The following is a 7,249-nucleotide window of genomic DNA, read 5'->3' as shown; positions in this document are numbered from 1 at the left end:
ACTGGAGTGCAGTGGCCGCTCCCAGCCACCACAGCCTCGACCTGCTGGGCTCCGGTGATCCTTCCGCCTCAGCCTTCCAAGTAGCTGGAACTACAGGTGCGTGCTACCACGCCCAGCTAATTTTTGATTTATTGTAGAGATGAGGTCTCGCCAAGTTGCCCAGGCAGGTCTCGAACCCGCGGGCTCAGGCAATCCACTCACCTCAGCCTCCCAAAGGCGCAGGATTACAGGCTGAGCCACCGAGACCGGCTTCTTATTGCTTTCAGATATTTTTATTAATGTTAGATGGAAAATACTATCTCTCTAATGAAGAGACATTTCCTCAAGTCATCTGGTTCCCTTCAGATTGATTCCAATTGTTCTCTTTTGTTTACATAAGCTAAAATTAAATTTAATAAATATTACATTTTCCAGTAATATCCCTACTTTTTTTTTTTTTTTTTGAATCAGAGTCTCACTCTGTCATCCAGGCTGGAGTGCAGTGACACGATCAAAGCTACCATAGCCTTGACCCTGCTGGACTCAGGTGATCCTTCTGCCTCAGCCTTCCAGGTAGCTGGAGCTATAGGCACGTGCCACCACGCCTGACTAATTTTTTGGTTTTATTGTTAAGATGAGATCACCATGTGGCCCAGGCTGGTATTGAATCCCTGGGCTCAGGCAATCCTCTCACCTCCTTCTCCCACAGTGCTGGGATTATAGGCATGAGCCACTGCACCCGGCCAGGATCCCTACTTATAGCAATCAATAAGTCTTTCTTTTCTTCTTCTTCTTCTTTTTTTTTTTCTGAGTCAGAATCTTACTCTGTTGCCCAGACTGGAGTGCAATGGCATAATCACGTTCACGACTCACTGCAGCCTCAACCTCCTGGGCTCAGGCAATTCTTCCTCTTCAGCCTCCCCAGTAGCTGGGACTACAGGTATGTGCCACCACATCTGGCTAACTTTTTTTTGGTAGAGATGTGGTCTCACTGTGTTGCCCAGGCTGGTCTTGAACTCCTGAGCTCAAGTAAGCTTCTCACTTTGGCCTCCCCAAATGCTGGATTACAGGTGTGAGCCACTACGCCTGACTTTTCTCACTTCTGTACTGTGGTTGTCCTGCCCCTACCACAGCTAGCTGGTGTGGAGGAGATTAGACCCCTTGTCCTCAGCCTAAAACAGGTAATCAGAGATCTTTTCTGAAGATCCAAGCGGTAGCTCTTTTCAGTGTCCTGATCGGAAGGAGGGGGTCCTTCCTCCCAAGCCCCCACCTCTGCAACACTGCTAGGCAGCTCAGACCTGATTCCGATGACAGTCACAGAGGGAAACAATCAACTAATGCAAACCCTGCCACCCCCATCACTACACCCACATATGCGTTTCCTTTCTGGGGCTCCCTTCCATCTCTTAGTCATCCCATGTCCCCTTCTCTAGGCTGCCAGGTGCAGTGGTCTGGGCCTAGGTAAAAATGACACAGCTTTGAGGCCGGGGCTGCTCAGCCATGACTTCAGGTCCTGAGTCAGTGCTCCTAGTTATCTGCCCTCTTACAGGCCTTGGAAGCAGAGAGGGAAAGGATGGTGGGGAGCAGCGGGCAGGGGCCATCCACCTGGCCCTGGCCTCACCAAGCCTGCAACCTCTACCCATGCCTCCCACGCCTGCAGTGTTTCCCGGGGTCCAGGTCCTAGCCTGTGGGCACCTGCTTCCTCCCTTAGTACCCGCCCCCAGGTTCCGCCTGAGGTCCCCAACCCCCAACCCTCACTCCTCAATTTGTCCCACCCGGCCGGGCTGCCTCTAATGCTATGGATAATTCCTGCTGTCGCAATGCCATTACCCTGCAAATGGGCTAGCTTCAGCATGTGTGTGTGTGTGTGTTCCTGTGTGTGTGCATGCGCACATGTGTGCAGGGAAGGGGGTGGCTGCACCAAGCAAAACACCTTGTTTATGCCTCACTCATCGCTGTAATTGCCTTGGGGAATTTATTGGTTCTGTATGCTCTCCCTGCACCCTTTGTGACCTCTGTCTCTAGTCCCTGCCCTGGCTGCTGGCCTCTGCTCGACCCTGGGTGAGGAGGCTTGGGGCTCTGGGGAGTTGAGTGAGATCTTGCAGAGGGGCCCCTGATATATGCCCACACCCCTCCTATTCCGTGCCTTGCAGCTGGATGCAAAAGGAGAGAATAGCTGGGGTACCCCGATGAGCCTCAGGGACCTGAGGAGTAGTGCCAATCTGGGGGTGCAAGATGGATGCAGGAGGGACACTGGAGAAACTTTGGTGGCACCCGTGGCCCTGGTTTCTCCTCTTCCTCTCCCCTCTAGGCCTCTGGACTCCCACTATCTATTTTGTCTGCCATCTGCAGATCCCCACTCCCACCCACGGTTGTCTTCCCAGCTGTTCTATCTTGACTCTTCCTGCCTCACACAGCCAGGTCACCCGCAGGGGGAGGCAAAGCCTTGGCCCAACCTTCTCATTTCAAGAACCTTGGATCTTTGTGTTCATACCTCAGCAAACTCCTGCAGGGGCAGCAGTCAGGAGGCATCTGTGAACTCCCTGGGCAGGGCTGGGCAGAGGTCAAGGGCATGGCCTTCGGCAGCAGTCAGAACAGCTTTCAATCTCTTCTCCAGTTTCTAGCAGCGTGGTCTGGGCCATGTCAATCAACTTCTCTGAGCTTCAGTGCTTCATCTGTAAAATGGGTCTGATGACTCCAACAGTTATTGTGAAGGTTCAATACATTGTAATACATGAAATTGCCTTTAGTTAGCCAGTTTTTGACAATGATAGATATGTATTAGGTGAAATGCTACATCAAAAAACTGCATCATTGGTAAGGTTTATACCTGATGCTGTACTTTTTTGGTATGCTTGATGTTTTATATTTGTATAAATGCTACCTACTGACTGTAAAGAATTCAAGCAACACAGGAAATCACAAAGAATAAAGTAAAAAGCACAACAAAATAAAATAAATCTCAATTTCAAAAATTTAGTCATCATTAATGAATTGCCACTATTTTCAGAAATCTCTTTTTGCATTGATACAGAGATAGAAGTTTAGAGAGATAGGTTGATAGAAATGTTGCTGGCCATGCACAGTGGCTCACACTTGTAATCCCAGCACTTTGGGAGGCTGAGACAAGAGGAGTGCTTGACCCCAGGAGTTTGAGACCAGCCTAGGCAACATAGCAAGATCTCATCTCTATAAAAAAAATTTTAAAAAGTAGTTGGGTGTGATAGCACTCACCTGGGGTCCCAGCTTTCCAGGAAGCTGAGGCAGAAAGATTGCCTGAGCCCAGGAGGTGGAGGTTGCGGTGAGCCGTGATTGTGCCACTGCACTCCAGCCTGGGTGATAGAGTGAAACCCTGATTCTCAAAATAAATATGTTTAAAAAAATCTATTCAAAAAAATGAGAACATTAAACCTCTCAGGCCTCTGGGATCCTGAGGTCCACAGTGATGTAGGAGTGGGGATGGTCCCCGGCATCCGTACTGTCCTGCCGCAGGACTTGGCAAGGCTGGCACCTGCTGTGAGGTTGCCAGCTGGAGAATCATGCCTGTCAGTCTGACAATAACTGGACTCCATGACACTGGCAACAGCAGAGCATCCTGCCCACCTGCGGGCACACCCAGATTGCATTTGCTGAAATAAATTGCTGGGGAAAATAAATCCTGCACACATGATTAATGGGGGGCAGGGAGGCAGGCAGCCACCATGAGGAGCCGCTGGGGAACAGAGTGACAGTCGGGCACAAAGCCAGTACAGCCATGGGGCCTCTGGAAAGGGGCTCTGGCAGCTGCACAGCCATCAGAGTCACTGTGGCCCCTGGCATTGCCTCTGCAGAGGGGACCTGACCCCACAGGCTGACAAGGCCCTGAAAGACAACCAGTCCCCAGCTCGGCTCCCCATCTTTGCTGGTTGTGCAGAGGGGGCTGATTTTGAGTGTGGAGCTCTGACCTGGGTCTGGTCATGCCTCCTGGAGATTGGGGGCCCTATGGAGCAGAGTAGGGAAGAAATAAAGCCAGGGTCTCAGGAGGAGGGATGCGGTTGAGGGGAAGGGATTTCCCTACTGGCCAGCTGCGAGACCTTGAGCAAATTACCTACTGTCTCTGAGCCTCAATCTCCCCATCTGTACGTGGAGCTAATGCCGGTACCTGCCTCATAAGGTTGCTAAAAGGTTCATCTTAGGCCAGTCATGCAAAGCACCTACTAGGGAGTTAGGGTGCTGGACACACAGGGCTGTCCCAGACAACAAAGGTGTATTCAGCATCTGCGATGTGCCCATGCTGTGCAGGGCACTGGGGTTCAGTCTCTGTCCTCCTGGAACTTAAAGGCTGGTTGGCAGGGAGATGCTAAAGAAATCATGATGATGACGATGTAAGTCATTTAAGATGCACATGGTGCTGTGCCAGGGAAGCCCTGAGGACCAGCAGTAGGGAAGGTGCTTGCTTACAGTCTGGAAATCAAGGCACTCTTTCGAGAGGCAGAGGGCACTGAACATAAATGACTTAGTGGCAAAATCTAAAAGTTTGACAGTGCATCCTTTTGGTGAGGCTGTTGAGAAACAGTCTCATTCCTTGCTTGTGGGAGGGTCCTTGCAGTGGTATAAACCCATAGAGGGTAGTTGGCAATTCCTATTGAAATTTCAACCCAAGCTACACACACTCTGGTTTTTGTTTTTGTTTTTTTTGAGTTGGAGTCTCACTCCGTTGCCCAGCTGGAGTGCATTGGCATGCTCATGGTCAACCCCAGCGTTGACCTGCTGGGCTCTGGTGATCCTTCTACCTCAGCCTTCCAAGTAATCAATACTACAGGTATGCGCTACCACACCCGGCTAGTTTTTTATTTATTGTAGAGACGAGGTCTCGCCAAGTTGCTTAAGCCACTGAGCCCAGCCTACACACACTCTTATTCCCACTTTAGGACATTGTATCCTACAGATAGGTATAAAAACATGCATGCAGAATGACAGATGTGCAAGATTATTAGTAAGAAAAGGGGGGGGGAGTAGCAATACCAGATAGTGATCAAGGAAGGGCCGAGTTAAATAAACTACATACAGCCTCATAATGGAATACTATGCAACTTTTTAAAAGGAGCAAAGAATCGATTGCCGTGGAAAGAACGTCAAGACAGATGACATGAAAACTGAAAACAAAATTAAGACCAGTATATATGTTATGCTACCTTTTGTGTAAGAAAGGAGAAAAATAAGAGCATATACTTTAATTTTCTTCAGAAGACTATAAAGTGAAAGTAGCTACCAGAGGGTATATGAAGCAGGAGAGAAAACAGGTGCATGGGAATGGGAGTGGAAGAATTTTTACTTCAAATTGCTTTATTTTTTTAAAAATTAAAAAATATTTCAGGTGACTCATACCTGTAATTCCAGCACTTTGGGAAGTCTAGGCAGGAGGACTGGATCAACCTGTGCAAAATAGTGATACCTCATCTCAAAAAAAAAAAATGATTATCTAGGTGTGGTGGCACATGCCTGTAGTCCCAATTACTTGGGAGGCTGAAAAAAATATCTATCTTAGGGACTTTGTTTCTTGCTAGAGGGCAGAGGGTTCCCCATTGGAATCACAGCATACACCTGAAGAAGCTGGAGGGGTAGGTGGTCCATCAGTAAATGTACTGACCTCAAGCTGGGGTGGCCCAGGAGTAAGGATTAATCTCTGGATGAGTCCGAACAAATCCAGTTTGGAAACGGTTAGTGCCTGGAACCTTTAGGCAAGGACCAGAGGCTCAGAGGGAAGAGAGTTGCAGCAGGTGTGGTCCCACCAGGTCCCAGACTTGGCCCTATGCTCACAGCAAGGCTGAGGACTCGAAGGGTGAGAACTGATGGAGTGACCAGAAGAGCTGGCTGTCCTCTCCGGAGATCTCTCAGTTCCCCCCAGCCTCTCCCAAGGGCTCAGTCCTCAGGAAGCCTTCTTCTTGATCCAAGCTCTTCCCCCATCCCAGAGCTAGCACTGGGGTGGGAGTCTCTAGTGGGACACCTGCCATCTGGCGTGGGGTGTGAGCTGGTGAGGGACACGAGGCTGCTTTACCTAGTTGGAAAACAAGGGCTAGAGTCGCTTTGCAGAGGGACACACTCATCCTGGCTGAACCTCTGGGATCTGAGCTGCCAGGCTCAAGGTCCACAGACACCCCTCTCCCCGTGACCCCGAGGAAGCACCTCCTCCCCAGCCACCAGGTCTGGAGGGTCCCAGGGCCCAGCAGAGTGAGCAGGAGTGGGGGTGCTTCCTGTTGGCACTTGGTAGGAGAAACAGGCCTTGATGATCCGGGAAGTCCTGGGCAGCCCTGAACCAAGTTCCAAACTCCCAGGAGGGTTGTGAGCTAACCACAACCAAGGGGTCAAAGCCAAATGATTCAGGGGGAGATCTTGGGGCAGTTGAAGAAGATCTCAGTGACTATGGCTATCCTGGTGCCCCCTACCCTATGGCAAGCCCAAGCCTCTTTCCTCAGACCTACCAAGCAGCCACTCTGCCTCGAATTATTCTGGGGCTCAGTAAGGCAAGCCAACAGCTTTTTCTGCACCCACTTCCATGATCTTTTTTTTTTTTGAGTTGGAGTCTCACTGTCACCCAGGCTGGAGTGCAGTGGCATGCTCACGGCCACCACAGCCTCAACCTGCTGGGCTCAGGTCATTCTTTTGCCTCAGCCTTCCAAGTAAATGGAACCACAGGTATGCGCCACCGTGCCTGGCTAATCTTTCTTGATTTATTTTAGAGATGAGGTCTCACCAAGTTGCCCAGGCTGGTCTCGAACCCCTGAGCTCAGACAATCCTCTTGCCTCTGCCTCCCAAAGTGATCCACCGTGCCCAGGTCCCCGCATGATCTTTCCACACTGGCCCCCTTTAACCCAAAGCTACCCTCCTTTATTTCCAAATCACCCCTCCCCGTTCAAGCCATTGCTCTGGGCAGCTTTGCCCACTTGTGCTACCCAGGGTGAACGAAGTGCAGGACCCACTACATTTGCAGAGCTCCTTGTTCAACAATGATTAAGCATTTCAAGACAGAGATAGTGGAGCATTAAACCAGGGAGGTACTATCAATATCCTCATTTTACAAAGGCTCGGAGAGGTTAAGTGACCTGTCCAAGGTCACACAGCTAGTGAAGTCTACATGTCAGGCATAGTGCTTTGTATCCTTGACAATTTTCTCAACACACTATCTGTGGGATAGGGTCTGTTATCATCCCCATTTTACAAGTGAGGTGTTGGCCCACAACCAGAGTCCTCTGTTATGGCTCTGTGCCTCACCATCGTCCAAGCAGAGGG

Source organism: Carlito syrichta, unplaced genomic scaffold (genome assembly GCF_000164805.1).
Source record: "Carlito syrichta isolate Samal-C Ts95f unplaced genomic scaffold, Tarsius_syrichta-2.0.1 Scaffold256582, whole genome shotgun sequence".
NCBI lineage: Eukaryota > Metazoa > Chordata > Mammalia > Primates > Tarsiidae > Carlito > Carlito syrichta.
The sequence above is the reverse complement of the archived record's forward strand: the minus strand, read 5'-3'. Positions refer to the sequence as shown.